Source organism: Scomber scombrus, chromosome 14 (genome assembly GCF_963691925.1).
Source record: "Scomber scombrus chromosome 14, fScoSco1.1, whole genome shotgun sequence".
In the NCBI taxonomy this organism is placed as follows: domain Eukaryota; kingdom Metazoa; phylum Chordata; class Actinopteri; order Scombriformes; family Scombridae; genus Scomber; species Scomber scombrus.
In genome coordinates this window covers 7522353-7539353 of record NC_084983.1, presented here as the reverse complement: position 1 = coordinate 7539353, position 17001 = coordinate 7522353, and the positions used below count along the sequence as shown (strand labels likewise).

Genomic DNA, 17001 nt, shown 5'->3' with positions numbered 1-17001 from the left:
AAGAAGGCCCGCTGTCGTAAAGACGGGGGGCAGAAATCACGGTCGGGTCCTCTGACAGAGAAAACATCCCTCTCTTCTCGCTGAAGGCCTTTTGCTCCATTGAGGCCGTTTGTTCTGCTGACAGGCTGTAATTCCGTTTTAGGACAGAAAAACCTGAAAGTGCCACACGACGGGATCAGCAGCAGTCGTACTTTGTTTTTTTTCTTCAGATGGTATTTCTCTCAGGATTAGATGAATAACGTGCTTCTCCTCAGTCATACAAAGTGCTGATTGTCCTTGTGACCTCTCATGAGGGTCGTTGACTTTCTCTGGCCTCTGCGTGCCCAGACTGTGTTAAACAGCCTGGCTATAAAAGGCAAAGCAGAGATGATAGAGGGATTAGGTCCTCGGTGTCACCTCTGCCTCCCATTAAAATTCTTATCTCCATCAGACCTTTGTGTTTGCAGACTGACCACAAACCGTATATAATTCTTACATCAAATCTGTAAATCTGTCAAAAAAAAAGCCATCACGGGTTTCTCTCTTTATGTCATGATGCTATATTTTATGACTCTAATGTTGGTGCCCTAGTTTGCATTATATCCTGTATTACTGTTTTATTAATGTCCTATATTAATAAAACACCAACCTTATATTCTTTCCTTCTTCCCCTTCAGGCATCACTAAAGCTATTTTTATCTGGCAAAGTTGGCAATAATTCTGCGATATGAGTGTTATGTTAAATTCCATTTTTCATTTTACAAAGTTGAATAAAATCCTAAATAAGGAATAAGACACAATGGCTGTTTTTGTAAGGAAATAATGGAAGAAATTTCACCATATGAGAAAAATGCATGATTAATGAAAGAAAATCTCTCATTTTCAATCCAAATGTGTTATTTTTAGGCCGTCATTAGGGGAAACGTATCAAAAGAGAATCAAAATGTTGCCAAAAATTTGATCAGATAGTTTTCTTAACGTAAAAAAATAACAATAAAAAATAGATTTGGGGCGAGTTGTGTCCAAACAGATGTGTGTTCGCTCTGTGTGTGTGTGTGTTTGTGTGTGGTGACAGATTGAGGGTGCTGGGAAACTCTGGGGACCAATGACGCCTCCTGCTCCTGTTGCTCCTGCTGAATGTTCACTGTGTTGTCTCAGATACGGCCCCTGCTGCCCCCACCCCATAAAAAACAAGAAAAAAAGAAGATGTCCAAAATGTATCGCTCACTCTCTCTTCTCTCTTTCCATCTGGTTTAGTTTACCTTTCATTGTCTTTCTCATTTGTCTTCTAACAAGCGAGGGCTCGTATCAGTTATGCTTGTATATACAGTATACTATACTTGTATCAGTATGTCTCCTGCTTGAGTAGCTTCGCTTCCTGGCGCTAAATTGCTTCTGTGTGACAGAGAGAAAGAGGGGCAATTTGCAGACAGTTTCCACACTTCATATCTCATAACAGGAGGTGCTATAAACTGCCTTTTTTTTGACAAAGTGTGCATTTTGTTTGAAATGTAGGAAATGCTACAGTATAGAGCTGAAAAACTCATCCACCTCTGTCAGTTGCTGTACGGCTGACTCAGCAACCGTTCTGATAACAGCGGTACAGTAAGTCATCATCTGCTTTTTGCATCTTGAAGCATCAGCAGGTTAAGATGCATACAATGCTCCAAAGGTTAAAAATCCAGCTCAGTAATTTTGTTTTTGCTCCACCACGAGAAAGCAGAAATTCCACCGAGCCGATCTTAAAAAGGCTCTGAAGATGAGTGCTGTTCAACTGCATTAGACTGACGAGAGGAGAATGACAACCTGCGTTTCTCAAACTCTGCCAAAAATATACTCTCACTCTCTCTCTGTGCTTCCCAATCTCTCTGACATGCTTTAGTTAGAAGTTGAAGACCAGGGGAATTCCAGCCACGATGAAAGAGTGCAGCTAACTCTAGAGTAAACAAGGCTAGACCAAACCAAGAGACCCGGGAGACAAGGGAAATCATTAATGCATCAAAGGCCGTCAAAAGAATACAGTCTGAAAGTCTGAAAGTCTAAACACAGCAGATGGCGAGTATCTCATCCTTGGATGGACAATTCAGCCCCGCTGACACAGTATTAGCCTCGACTCAGGCTGTTTGTATCTTCCTGTCAGTGAGAGGGGATAATGGGGAAAATAGCTGGACGGATTATGTGATTAGGCTTTGCAGTTTTGACAACAAGAAGTGTGATTAATGGATGTTCGGTGCTTCCAACACCTCATCACCAAAAAAAACTAATCCTCTAATCCTCACAGATATTATCATTACACCTCGTTAAAAGAAAAGTCTGGTTTGTTGTTATTTTTCTAGTTTTGGTCATTGTCTCTGTTAATTATGAGGATGTTGAACACCACAGTAATTGCTGAGATCTGGGACGTCGCTACAACAAAGTGTGACAAGGCAGGAAACAAACAGGTTTTCAGTGGGGGGCGTACATATACGTATGAATGAACAAACAACATACTGTACATAAAAACACTGACAGATGCAGGATCACATTTTTTAAACTTTCATCTGAAACACGTAGAAATAATTACTAATTAGTCGCGATTGACTTCATTAAAATTTTAAAAAATCGAAGTAGACGGGACATCTTAAATATATAAAAGGGCTTTACTTGGTGTTTTATTGAACATGTTATCACCAGGAAGTTGGTCTGTGAACTGTTGTTTCATTGATGGATGGATCATTTTATTGCCCACTTTCACTTTTTTTCTTCCAAATATGTTTGGCTACCCTGTGGCTTTGCTTACAGCCTGTATTATCATGTTTCTTGCCCCGTCTGACTTCATTTTAGCAACGTGGCCACGTTCCCAGATCTCACCAATTACTTTGAACAGTACATTATTTTTTATTACTGATAGGAAATACAGCCAAAACTACAAAACCAAGACCCAAATTATAATAAATCAGCATTATCCTTTAAGAGTCATTCAGGATGGGTTGTAGCGAGAGGTTTCTTGATTGAGGGAATATCCATGAAATTTCTGCTGAACACAGGATGATGTTTTGTCTTCCCAGAGACAACTGAGCCAGACTCAGGTACAAAGATAATTAAATGTACAATAAAGGGTGTGGTTGAGGAATGTAGCCGTCAGGGAGATCCCATCTTATTCTTATTCTTCCACTTCCTGCCGGGCAGCCTCATCTTGACCCCCGCAATCACACGCTGAGAGAAGTGAAATGAACATGAGAGTCTGGTGGGGCGACCGGCGCTTTAATCTGTTTGGTCCCAGACCGGCTGCTCCCTCCATCCGTCTTCCTCCCCTGTCTGTCTGCTCCTGTGAGGTGCCCTCTTTAAACTGTAATCAGAGGGAGGCGAGCGAGGTGAGAGATGTGCTGGGACCGAGAGAGAGGAGGAGAGACTGAGATCTCTCTCTCTCTTTCTCTCTCTCTCTCACTACAGTACCATCCTCTCTATCGTCTGTGTGTACTCCTTCGCTGTAACAGATTAGATCACAAGCTTGAGAGCATCCATCCCATCAGCAGATCAATCAACGCGAGACGCGTGAGAAGCCCGACACACACACACGACATATCAATTAGGAGGGAATTGTGTGTGTTGAGTGTGTATGTGTGTGTTTTATGTTGTTACACAAACCTTATTGGCTTTCATAAAAGGCTACTATGATAAAGAACAAACATATTTTTTTTCTATCATACTTAACTTGAAAGTTTATCAAGTCCTCTGCAGGCGAGGGGGTTGAACAAAATAATAGAAACATTATTAAAAAGCAGCTGTGTGCAGCTCTCACTAAGAAAATAAAGACATTCCTTCTACTTATTCAAGATAAATACTAAATAAATACCCATGTGTCATTTTTATAGATATTACACAATCTCTCACACACACACACACACACACACACACACCTTGAGCTCCAGATCGATGGCATGGAAGAAGTGGATCAGCAGGTGAAAACATAAGGACAGATTTCATTACAAAAATGATCGATGAAATCAATCGATTCTGCCGGTGTGTGTAGACGTGGACGCGTCCAGAATAATATGTGACTCAGGTCCTGATGGACGGAGAAAGAACTGTCCACAACTGTCTGCTTTTACAACACCATCGTGATTGTGTGTGTGTATGTGTGTGTGTGTGTGTGTGTGTGCTGTGGTCTCTCCCAGAATACTGATCTGAGCTCTACCTTCACGCTGAGATATGATAGCTGCTTACAAATAACCTCAGAGAGTGATGCACATATCATATCCTCTTCTTCCACACAGCCAGAGATACACATCTTCAGGCCCGACAACAAAGGTGTGTGTGGGAATGTGTCTGTGATATATACAGTATTACAGTGAACTCCTCTATTTGTCTACCTGCATGTTTCTGTGAGGCCAACTTATGTAAGGTAGCTGTATGTAGATACAGATTATACAGGCAAATCTTTCCAGTACATGATTTGCACAGAAAAAACAAAGTAGGAACAGAATCCTGACGATGATGATAAAGAAGCTTGTTTATGTAACATCTGAACATTGAGTTGCTGTTGGTAGCGGAGCCTATACTTGTAAGCAAGCAAAATATTGGTTCATCTTTCTGTTGCCATTCTCTCATTCTCTTCAAACGTTAAATGATAGCTTCTTCTTCTTCTAGGTCTATTTCATCATCCCATCTCCCTTTTTCATGCAAAAAAGCGTCAGATGCCAAGCAAAATAGTAACAGTCTGAAAATCCATGATAATGAGTAGCTGGTTATCAACAACTGTTGCACAGTGCAATAGTAAACACAGCTCAAAAGGGTGTTGCCTTTAAATGTCATCCACTCATGATAAGCGCGTCATCAGTTAAAGACACACCTGACAAAAGACAACAATCCCATCCGTGCTGGTCAAGTCATGCCAAGTCAGCATGTGTATGGAAAAGGGCCAAGAGTGTGTTTGATTTAAGGAGGCACCGGTCCGACTGTATGTGGGGCTTTTATGCAGGTGTGTGTGTCAAGTAGAGCAACATGCACCTGTGGGTACCACTGTTTGACATAGATGGAGAGAATTTGTTACAACACATGCACACACACACATACACACACACACACAATCACACACACACAGGTTTTTTGTGTGGCTTTGTATTGACTTCCATTCATTATGGGCAGCCCTAACCCTAACCGTAACCTTAACATAACCTCAATTCACACCTTCAACCTTAACCAGGACTTCAGATATGACATTTTGCCTCATTAGGACCAGGCTTCAATCCTCATGAGGACAAGGTCAGGGTTTGTACTGGAAACGGTCCCCAAGAAGTAACAAATGCGGACATACACAAACACACAGTCACACAGGCACACACACACACACACACAGTCTCTCTCTGTCTCTGCGGGTCAGTTCCATCTAGAATTTCAATAAGCAGCAGCCGTATTTTCACTTATGTAAATGCTGTAGTGTGAGTGGACAGATGGGCGTGTCTCACTTTCACTTTTGAGCAAACAAGTGAAAGCACTGAGAGCAGCTGTGTTTTCACCACGTCATGGCGTAGCATCGACTCCACATCAAAGACTGAGCGATGCATTAAAAGCTCCATACGATTTAACGGGTTGAAGTTTGCTTGTCTCACCTCAAAGTTACTGTGCAACATGTGTGGAAATGACAAGACAACTATTCACAACTTGAACAAAGATCTTAGTCTTACTGGGAGATTAAGTAGAAATGTCTCTAGTCTTTGAGGAGCTCTCAACAAATCCAGGCAGCAACTTTTTATTATTGTTATTTTGGAAGAACTAATCCCCAGTAATTAACATATATGACCACTAACTATTGGTTAAATCAACACTACCCAAAATGATGACTCAGTGATTGTTGTTTCACAGCTGATTACAAGCAAATACAAACTTCATTGCACCGTCTGAGCTAACGTTATATACTGCGACATGTGGATTAATCATATGTGACGTACAGTATTTATAGGCTCAAACTCCAGAGGTAAAGAAGTGAGGCATAAATACAACATTCCAGTGTGACTCTGCGTTTGAGGACCATCATGTTGCTGCAAATGCATCGTGTGCAGCTGCTGCATGCGTGCATCAGCTGGATCAGGGCTGGACCAGCAATAAACAAACATCCCATTTAGTGCAAAAGCATTTCTTTTAAAAGGAGAACAAAGTGATTCATAGCAATCCTCAAGAGACAAACTTAAATTGTGTTTGAGACTAAATGTTTCCGGTCAGTCCTAATGTCTTCAATCTGCTCATAAAAAAGGGTAATGTGCTCTTTACCACTGCCTTAGTATAAGTGCTGTCAAGATTAAAATGTTAATTTTTTTTTAATGAATTTGAAATATTTAACGCTTTAAAATAATTAATGCAATTACTGTGCTTTGGAGTTTTAAAGCTAGAGAAGATACTGGTATCATATGAAACTAGATGACCTAAGGCATCCATTGGTATCAACGTTATAATAGCTTGTCAAGAAGGGGCTAAATTATAAAAAAAAATAATTCAAAATAATAAATTAATAGGCTAAATCTTGACAAGGGAAAAGGGGTCACTTTAAATTCTCTCTTTCTCTCTGTTTCTTTCATGTGTGATTCAGAATCTTTTCATATATTTTGATGGGTTATTGTGGACCTTGTTGAAATTCATCTGACACTCGAACATGGATCTCACTTATTGTTGTTCATTATCATTTATAGTTACGCATATAAGAGATGATTGCCCTCCAAGCTGATGTCTAAATTTAATGGCATTGATGGTTTTGAAATTCAGCCGACACTTTAAAGGCCTGGGTTATGTTATTATTTCTGTTAGTGCATATAATAAATTGGCCTTTCACACTGACAGACAGTGTCCTTGATGGTTTAATTGGAAATCTGTAGTTCACAGGAGAGAATCTGTGTTCAAAGCTGAAAAGATGCTATTAAAACAACAGTGTTTGAATTGACTTACTTGGTGCTGATTTTAGATTAATTCTGCAATTTCACATTTTAATATACTTTTTGCAATTATTCAGTTAATTCTCTAAAAATCGATTAACAGCCCTACTTACTATACATGATTATCTCTTCATATACAGTCCATGCTCTGCACCATCCTCACTGAGTCTGTCTGATATCTGTCTCTTATCCAGCTGACTCTGAATGTACAGTCAATCCCAAGTCGCCCCTGCTGCTACTGATAGCTGATTCCCTCTACAGCTCTCTCTGCCTTTTGCTGCTTGACACTTGAAAGCTCAAACATGTCTCGGATCGCTACTGTTCTTCGCTTTTCATCTTGCGCGGACCTGCAGGATCAGCCACCGCACATGCAGAGAAAATAGTCCCTGCTAGTTTCAAACACCACACTATTTTTCAGTATTTTTTTGTGTACGTTTTTTTATCAGCGTTGTACACAGCACTAGCAGAAATTGCTGCACTTCAGTTGTGATTGCTTCCCCTTCGGCTGCACAGCTTTTAGTTTCCTTTTAGTGTATTTAAAGAAGTAGCTTGACATTTTGGAAAATATGCTTACTTGCTTTCCTGCTGATAAATAGATAAGAAAGTGGATACAACTCTCATGTCTTAACGTAGCTTGGCGTGAAATAATATAGCATGTAAATGACTGAACTTTAGGCTTTTGGCTTTTGTGGTTCAGATGGAACCAAGCTAGACGTTTCACCTGCTTCCAGGCTTTGTGCTAAGCTAAGCTAACCAGCATCTGGCTGTAGCTTCATAATTAATTGACAATTGAAAGTGATATTGATCTAAATGTTGAACTACTCCTTAAACCGAATAGTTTTTGACTTTTTCTCCCTCATCACATAACTGCTAAAATAATTTATGGGCAAAACCTGTCAAACTTGTAAGTTATTGATGTATTCAATGAAGCTGTCAGTATTGTGAAATAGACTACGTGCTGAAATATCGCATGTACCATTGTTTCCCATCATCCAGCATATGTTCTGTACCGAAACTACAGTATCAATAGGTTGGTCAGCATATACTCCATGCATACACCTGCACACAATCCTCGAATGCGGTATTTTTAATTCACTCAGGAGAGCAAAACACATTCATTTACCTTATGCAAATGAGGAAGTCATGAACACAAGCAAAGCAATAGCAACTGGGTCGCATTGACTAATCAATCAAGGTGTGTCTGTGTTTGTGACAGGTACCAGCGGTCTCAACCCTTCATATTGCCTACAAAAAAGCTAATTCCCAACAACACAGATGGCACAAACAAAAACACGACAACACGGCATCGGCTCCCACTCATCACCGCGCACTCAAGAGAAGCCTCTGAGCGGAGGATCAATCACCACACGAGAGGAAAGAGGATAAAACGACATCGGAGAAATGAAACTGAAAGGAAAGCATACATTATCACGCACGTACACAGACACACACACACACAAACATCCAAGTGTGTGTGTGTGTGTGTGTGTATGTGTGCATACGGCTGAGGGCCCAGTGTGGAGGACTAAAGCAGCTGCGATCCAAAAACCACAGACACAACAATGAGTCATACAGGCTGTTGTTCATATCAAATAAGCACTAGTGGGAATTCCTGGGAGATGTACAGACACACACACACACACACACACACACACACACACACACACACACACACACACACACACACACACACACACACACACACACACACACACACACACATACAAACATTTTGTGTGTAGAGTTGTATTACTAGGACTATTAGTTTGCCGGCTTGCAGGACTAACCAAAAAGCTTCTAGATCTACTTAAATTTTAAACTTAAAAACAAGTTAAACATCCAGAGCACACACCTGAGTGTTAGCACAGGTAACAACTTGGTTCCCTTTGCAGTCAGACTATCTGGTACAAACTCAAATTTTAACCTCCCGTTTGTGATTTTATTGAGTTTAAATGTTTAAAATCTTACTTAAAGCTACACATGCAAAGCAACATAATGTAAGCGGTGAGTAATATAAATCCATAAGGTTTTACGGGAAACGTGGTCTTATTACAGTGAAGCACATCAATAGTTAATGGGTTTCCTTAATTTCCTGGTGTCAACTGATTACAGTCATTGCATAAAGATATTACAGAAATTACATATCGATGTCTTAAACTGCAGCACACAGCATCTTTAAGTCGCAGGTTTCCTATAAACAGCAGCTTCTGGTCTGCTTTTCCTGCAGTCAAAAGAAAGGAAGCAGCCCTTAAGTGCAGGATCTGACTTCCACCTCATCATCTCTGCTGTAAGTTGCAAAATGAAAAAAAAAAAAAAAAAGCAGAGAGGCCTTCAGAGGTGGAGGACTCATGCAATATGCATAGCCACTAGTTCTTTGAGTGTCTCTGTGTGTGTGTGTGACTGTGAGTGTGTTTGCCAGGGCTTTCATGGCAGGATGACGGAGGAACAGGCAGAGAAGGGAGAAAGAGGGAGGAATAAGAAAAAGCCGAACATGTTTTGGACCCTGCGACAATTCTTCTAAGCCTGACAGAAGGGAGAGGACTCAGCTGGTCCACTATATAAAAGAAACCCCAAAAAAAAAAGTGCTGCTATTCCCTCTCCTCTCCTTTCAAGCTCTGTTCATCTTCCTCCTGTCCTCTGTCAACATGTCATTTGTTGCTTACTACAATCATACAACTCAAGGAGGCGTAACCACACAGTGGGACAGCCTCAGTTTCTGGGATATAGTAATAAGGATTCCCAGCATATACAGATAACAAGGGAGGTTAATTAATATTGTAAAGAACTTTAATATCGGAGGCAAAATCTCTCAAACGCGCCGGTATTCTTGCTTCATCACATGAGTTCACAAGAGTTGATGTGAAGGAAAAAATATCAAAGTGCAGCTTTCAAAAGGCACCATTAAAGATAGATTTAAAAAAGAACTGTTGATCTGAGACAGCCGCCTCAACGCAACGTCTGTAAGAGAGCTCTCTAGTAAATGAAAGAAAATAGATGAATTGGACGGCATGAAAGTTCGGTCTTAATCACAGTCCGGCTCTAATTGACTGGTGGGCCAATTACTGTGGTTTTTGTGGGTAATGTATCAGTCGGCGAGCACAGCCAAGTGCTGCCGTGCTCATAATTACAGTAGACTTCAGATGTGACCAATGAGTGAGCTCGAAACGCAAATACACAAACACGCACGCACGCAGGTTTTGATTCATAAGTAGACATTAGGACTCGTTTATCCATTTGGGTCCATTTGCAGTGCTGAGAGATGCTGTAACACAGATGACAAATGAATCAAACATGTTGCGTGTTTGTAAATGCTTTGTCGAGTTTGCAGACGCGGCTGTGTAGTGATTCTCCAGTTAAATATTAATGATTTCTGTTTAAATCTGCTCCTGTCCTTTTTTAATTAATGAGATTTGTAAAACTAGAGCGCAACCTCACAGAAAATGTTCAGACTGCAGAGTGTGTGTGTGTGTGTGTAGGACGCAGCTCTGATTATAGAAAAAGTGACACTGAAACGTACGAACACTGTGACAAAACATGTTGAAGGTCTGTTGTCTGCACACTGTGAGTCACAGGTGAAGAGGTTACAATGTCAGCGTCGCAATGCATTTAAACTTGGTCACATTCAGTTAACACACACACACACACACACACACACATACAACATAGCATGTGTAGAAGCTATATCGACTTTTCTGCTTCTTTGATTTCTTTGGTAGATCTGTGAGTTTGATGGTAAGAAAGTTCTAGCCCCCCTTCTAAAAACCACTTTGAGGCGTGTGAGAGCCTCGAGCCGGGCAGACGCATGATGAAATAGAATGAAATACCGGCTTTTGACAGAGAACTTGCAAAAAGAGGTTTGTGGCTCCGACTGTTATAAAGACAATGTTAAATTCCCTCCATGTTGCACCCAGAGCTCCCCAATGCTTTAACGGAAAAAGGTCTTGGAATTTAAACTACATTTCCTCATTTTCTGTAGCTGTGCCTTCAAGGACAGACAAAAAGTGGGTCTCCCAAAACACTGCCATTTTACGCTAGCGATAGGGAAAAGCAGACACTGAAATATCATACTGCTAAATACTTAAAAATGATGAATATAGTGCTGTGGAATCAGACACAACAGAGTGCGGAGGAGGGAATTCAGCACAGGAGGTACTTTACAGCCGCAGTCGAAATAGAGGCGCCGCATTCTCCAGTCATAGGGCACCGATTTCTAAAATAATTGCACATTTCTTCTACGTAGGTGACCTAGTTTTAAGAAATCATCATATTCACAGCGGTGAACTTTCCCTTTAAAAGAAAAAGACTGAAAGAAGAAAGCAGAAAGAGAAATCTCAGGTCAGAAAAAAGCAGCATGGATTCACTACACACACACATATTCGCACATATTAAATGAGAAGGAAACAGCATGAAAGGCGGAGCAGGGGCCTCCAGAACAGATATGAAAGAGTGAAACACCAAAATATCGGCTTGAGCACGCAGCTTGACCCGCGGTTGCCCCCCATCACACAGAAAATTTGGAAAACTGGACAGCACCGGCTAGATTTTGTGCCTGGAGGCAACTGGAAGGAGTTCAAAGATGGCAGAGATAATCAAACAACCTTTCGATGATGTTTGCTCTCTAAGAAAAGTTCTCTCACTCAGTCTGAGACTTTTTGGAGGAAAACCACTCAGAATACTAATGGTAACATCCTCCTTCACACAACGATGAAAGGAAAACACGTCGAGTTTCATTTAATCGTTGGACAGACCTGTTCTGCTAATAGACTCTGCAGCTTTAATCCAGCCTGATATGGAAAATGTATTCATCTGTATCAGAGGAATGATTGACAGCTGGCACAGGTACCATATGGGCTCCGGCAGCGACAGCAGCACTAAAATAAAACAGCAGGTGCTTTGATCAAAGCAACTTCCTATTTTCATCACCGTGCTTCGGAGGACATCTGCATAGCAGCTTTGCCCAAGGGAACGCTGACACAGCAGGCCGGGCTTCCTCAGCATCAGCACAATGAAACTGGATGTAAGAGTCTCTGTGCTTGAGGGAACACACACACACACACACACACACACACACACACAGGGAAACACACACTTTCTTTCGTTTCCCAAGCAGCCAATGTCAGGGTAAAAAACACTGAAGGACTCTCTCTGATGGCCATGCAGATAAGAAAGTCGCACAGGGGAATCTTCAAAGGGAAATGTTCACCGGGTGCAGCTGGGGTTGGATGGAGTTTAGCTGCAAATTAGAACCTTTTTGAGCCAAAAGTTGGCCCGCTGAGGCAATGATAACATTCCCTCACAGAGTCATTTTCATTCATTCTGCTGTGACTGCAAAATCTGTTCATTCAGGACCAAGAACAGCCAAAGTGTCACAATTTGGATCTAAACACAGTCCTGAGGCTGTACTCAGTACTGTGATATCTGTAGATATCAGAAGAGTGATGTAGGTGTGACTGAAGCTGTTATACAACAAGAGGTCAGTTTCCCAAGTGTCCATGAACAATTTAACCTGCTTCTCCATACACACATACACACACACACACACACACACACACACACACTCAACCATACATTAAATGAAGATATAAATCAGTGGTTCCCCACTTAAGGGTCTGGGGCCATGGATGTATGAAAGAGAACTGGAGTAAATGTAAATATATACTACATATATATATTTCTCCTATATAAAATCATGTGTTTCAGAACAACTGACTTCGTGAAATGCTGAGTAGTTTTACCTCTTCATTTAAAGGGGACTGTTGACTGTTGATGATTGATGGATGTCTATGTTAAACATGGTCAAAGTTCGTTTGCAAGTCAAAATCAGGGCTTCAACCTGCTCTGAACGCTCCACATGCAAAGTTAACTCTACTTCCTCCTCATGATGATGTCAGATGGTTCACCCATGGCCACAAACGGCCATCCTTTCTGTAGTCTTTGTTGCTAGGGTTGTTGCTACGGTTGTTCAATGGGTTGTTCATGCTATCCACTCACATATTTCAGAGCTGATTCAGGCTAAAAAAAAAGGAAAAAAGAATAGTTTCATGTTTTGTTGATGTAGCCTCCAGCGCAACAGGAAGTCTACAAAGGCTCAGCTTCTGGAAGGTAACCAATCAGAACAGAGTGGACTCATCAGGAGGGGGGCATTAAAGAGCTAGGAGCTAAAACAACCCATTTCAGATAGAGGCTGAACTGAGGGGCTGCATAAAGAGTCAGTATAAGATTAAATCATGCAAAGATATTCCAGTGGAGCTCCAGGATATAAATATACAAGTGGAAACATGCATGATACGCACCCTTTAAGCTCTAAAAATTATTCAAATTAAACAGCATGAAAACATTAAAAAATCTGTTCCCTCTTAAAGTGCTCACAGCTCATAGAAATATGTTGAGTTAGCTTTGTTTAAAAGGGTCAAAAGCTAATTGAGTTGTGAAATATTGACATAAACAATTTAAGAATACTATAACCAGTGATTATGTTAGCAAAAAACATAGAAGATGGTCAGATAACATACCAGGCTTTTCTACATCAACAAGAAGAATCAGTGCATTAAAAAGTGCATTACTTCAGGACTTCACATCTATCTAAGATGAATGCTTTCACTTAGGGACACTGTTGATTTCTCCATTGAACGTGTGATGTCTTGCGCTAAAAGAATTTCAATAAGATCTTGACATTTCAGGAGGCACACAAGAAAACCTTCATGTTGCGGCTCATGAAATATTTCTTGAATTATAGGATACTTTGTTATCAGGAAAAAACACCTGCAGACAGTTTGGGTTTCATATTTTAAAAACCGTCACCAAACAGTGCTGCTAAATTCATTGCTCAAAGTAAAGCCAGATTTCACTTGTGGTTCCCCATTTCTTACTGAGTGCCATTGCTGTCCTTTTATCTCTCCGTGTAACAACAGAAAACCACAAGCTGCTGCTGCTGCTCCACGCCGAGCAACACAAACATCTTTCGATTGTACAGGTTCATATTTCTTTCAAGAGGATAAAAACACAGCTTCAGGTGCATCTCTTTCAAGTCCTTCAACCTGCCCAACTCCCAAACAACCATTTTCACACTAAAAAAATGTTGTCGAACTGGCAGCCATATCAATAAAAAGAGAAAACAACAGGCAATCGATGTAGCAAATGAAACGTTTTCGTGTGAGCGCGTAATGTAAATGATCTCCATATGTTAATGTGGCTCTAACCCTGGAGGAGAGCGGCTGAGATTACGCTTGTCTGTTCAGTGAGTGCTTGTACACTCAGTGGAGTGTGACGTGTCTTCAGTCCTGAACAGATAACTGCACTGCGAGAATCCGCCTGAGTGTTGTTGCTCGACGAAACCCCGACGTTGTCTTCAGCTGCTCCTGTCAACGCATGAATTGGGATAAACCGAAGTGAAATCTCTGGCAGGATCAGCAGGAATGAATGGTAGAGTTGATGTCAATGAGGAGTGGAAAGCTAAAAAGTTAGATAAATTCAGTAATAAATGGAATAAACGGGTGGGTGTCTTTGTGTAGCTGTTTGAGCGTCTATGACGTGCCTAAAATGATGTTGCATGTATTTCTTAACCCTGATAAATGTGTAAATCCGTATGTGCACGTCTCCATATCTGTTCACTCGTTCCACCTGCAAACATTGCTCGAACCAAGGAGCCATCCAATCCTATGGATCCTGACCGCTAAGAAGAACAGGACGATAAAATATGCATGACAGAAGAAAAAGCTCCCCGCCTGGGCACACAGAAATGTTCTGCCTCCTTCTCTCGAAGCGTAAAACATTGATGGTGGCAGCGCTCCGTGGTGCAGGAGCTGAACCGCTTGATATAGTGCTGAGCTAAACCAGTGGAGGGTTAGCAAGTTCACATCTAATTCTGGACTTCACCCAAGGGACCACCAGCCTGAGAAAGGAGAGAGTCGGGCAGTTTTACCTCGAAAAAAGGCTTTTCCTGGTTCGACCCGGCCCTCGGATGTGTGTGCGCAGAACTGTTGAACGTAAGGACATAAGGTTACTCGCTTCTACATCTGACAGAATGTACAAACGCTGCGGCTGCCTCCCATGTTGTAGCTGTGTAGTAAAAGTGATACAGCACATGTTGTAAATGAAAGCAGCGAGTGTCTGTTTTAGAGGTGGACTGACCTTAAAGCTGTACTGTAAAACAGTTTAGTGCAGGTGTTACTCACTATGGGTGAAAAGATTCAGCCTTTACTTGGTTGGTTATAATTATGGACTGCTTTTGTGCTCATATTGATCACTCTGAAAAGTCCTGCTCTGAGTCTGCGGTTATTGGGAGCCACCACTTTTGGAGAAGGCTTTGTCACCTGTACATTGAATAAGTGCTAAGTGTCAGATAGAGTTTGTTTGAGCTACTATGAATCTGAAATATTCTTGCATACTATCGAAGTGGCTAAAAATCTTAAAGTTGGGTTCTTCCTTTAACCCATCTTTCAATGTGCTGTTGTTTTTACCACATGGAGAACGCGGGTGCAGTATGTCAGACTCACAGCCTTGTTACCCTTGTCCACTGCTGCCTTGAATTTATTGCAAAATCAACATCATAAAAATAAGATGCAGTTGTTTCAGTGTGCTTAATTTTTATGATAGCGTTGCAGATGCCATTCACAGGGCTGATGCTGAGGTCAAAGACAGTGTCTGCTGTAACCCACTCCTCCCCCCCCTTGTGCTATGCCCCACAACTTATAGGACTGCTTTTAAAGCTCCTACAGCTGTACTGTAAGAATGATGTAATACTGTAGTAGCTATTAATCCAAATAGGTTCCACTGTACATTCTGATTTGACCACTTTTGGACAGGATTAGGGTTAGGGTGTTGAGGTCTTGGCCTGTCCTTAAAGCATCCCAGTGACTTTATGAACCACTAGTGAACTACAATAATACTATAATACTACTAATATAGCAAACAGACATTATGAAAACATAATTGTTACTGTTTTATATGCAACTGCAATGTCAACATGAGTGCAACAGTCTACAGCTATGAATCCTGACAACACACCTGACTGTATTTAAACTCAATGTCTAATGAAATGAGGCATCTATTGCCTATTTTTATGCAATAATTTCTCTCAATAATATCTCATGATACCACATGATGATTTTCTTGCATTTCTAGCTAAAATTATTTTTGTATTAGTCAATCTTATCAATTTAAAAATGCAAAAAAACTTTTCATCCACAAAACTGTGAGATTTCACTCCCTTCCATTCGTTCCGCCCATCAAATAAACCTCCGCTTCCCTTCCTGATATGGAATCCCTTTTTTATTTTTTGTGACGCTGCTCAGCCCTAATACAGTAACTCTTATTGTACTTACACTGTTATACTGTACGTGGAGTGACGCAATATCACCCGCCTCCATTGCCTCTTTTGTCAAAGATACTGTAGAAAAACAACAGGCATCAGCAACATTGATAATATGCACACCCTAAAGAAAACCATTGTTCTTAATCTACTTGTTTCAGTTTATCAGGCCACTTTGATAGCACACGCACACATACTTGCATTGCTGGGAAAACAAACACTCCTCTGATCTGCCCTCCTCGGGGCTGTGTGGGCTTTCTGTGAAACCTCAGTCGATCTAGACAAGAGTCAACCTGGAAACTGAACAAAGGCCCGTCTCCTTGCTTCGCATTGTTATTTAGCAAAGTTTGTCACCGCGAAAGACACGTAGCTCTACGCCACAGAACAGGATTACACACACACATACACATGCACATTCGCAAGAGGCTCAGCACTCTTGCTTTGCCGCAGACTCCCTCTCATCTTCCTGGAGCAACACTGATCTGATTGTGGAGTCAGACAGGAGGAGTATGAGAGTCTGGCTGTAAGCAATAAGCGGCAGTTTAAAACACATCATTAACCATGCTCTGTGAAAGTTCCAGCTTTGTCAATAAAGATTTAACCTGCCCAATGAATTCAACCTCTAATTATGCTTAGTTAAATGCCACATGCAGGGATTGAAATTAGCCACTCAGTATAGAGGCTATGTAATTGCTGCTGACGCAAAATGCATTAGAGAGAGAAAGGGGAGGGGGGAGAGGGGTTTGTGGATCAGTCGACCTGAAAAACAGAGCAGGTAGTGACTTGAGACTTACTAAATCAAAAAGG

The 17001-nt window shown here is 41.2% G+C and overlaps 1 protein-coding gene across 1 annotated transcript in view; it reads right to left on the bottom strand.

The window, feature by feature from the left end:
* The window catches only part of LOC133994583 (LHFPL tetraspan subfamily member 7 protein), an 86581-nt gene that overhangs the window by 45168 nt on the left and 24412 nt on the right, over window positions 1–17001 (bottom strand). The gene's annotated exons all lie outside the window — the stretch shown is intronic.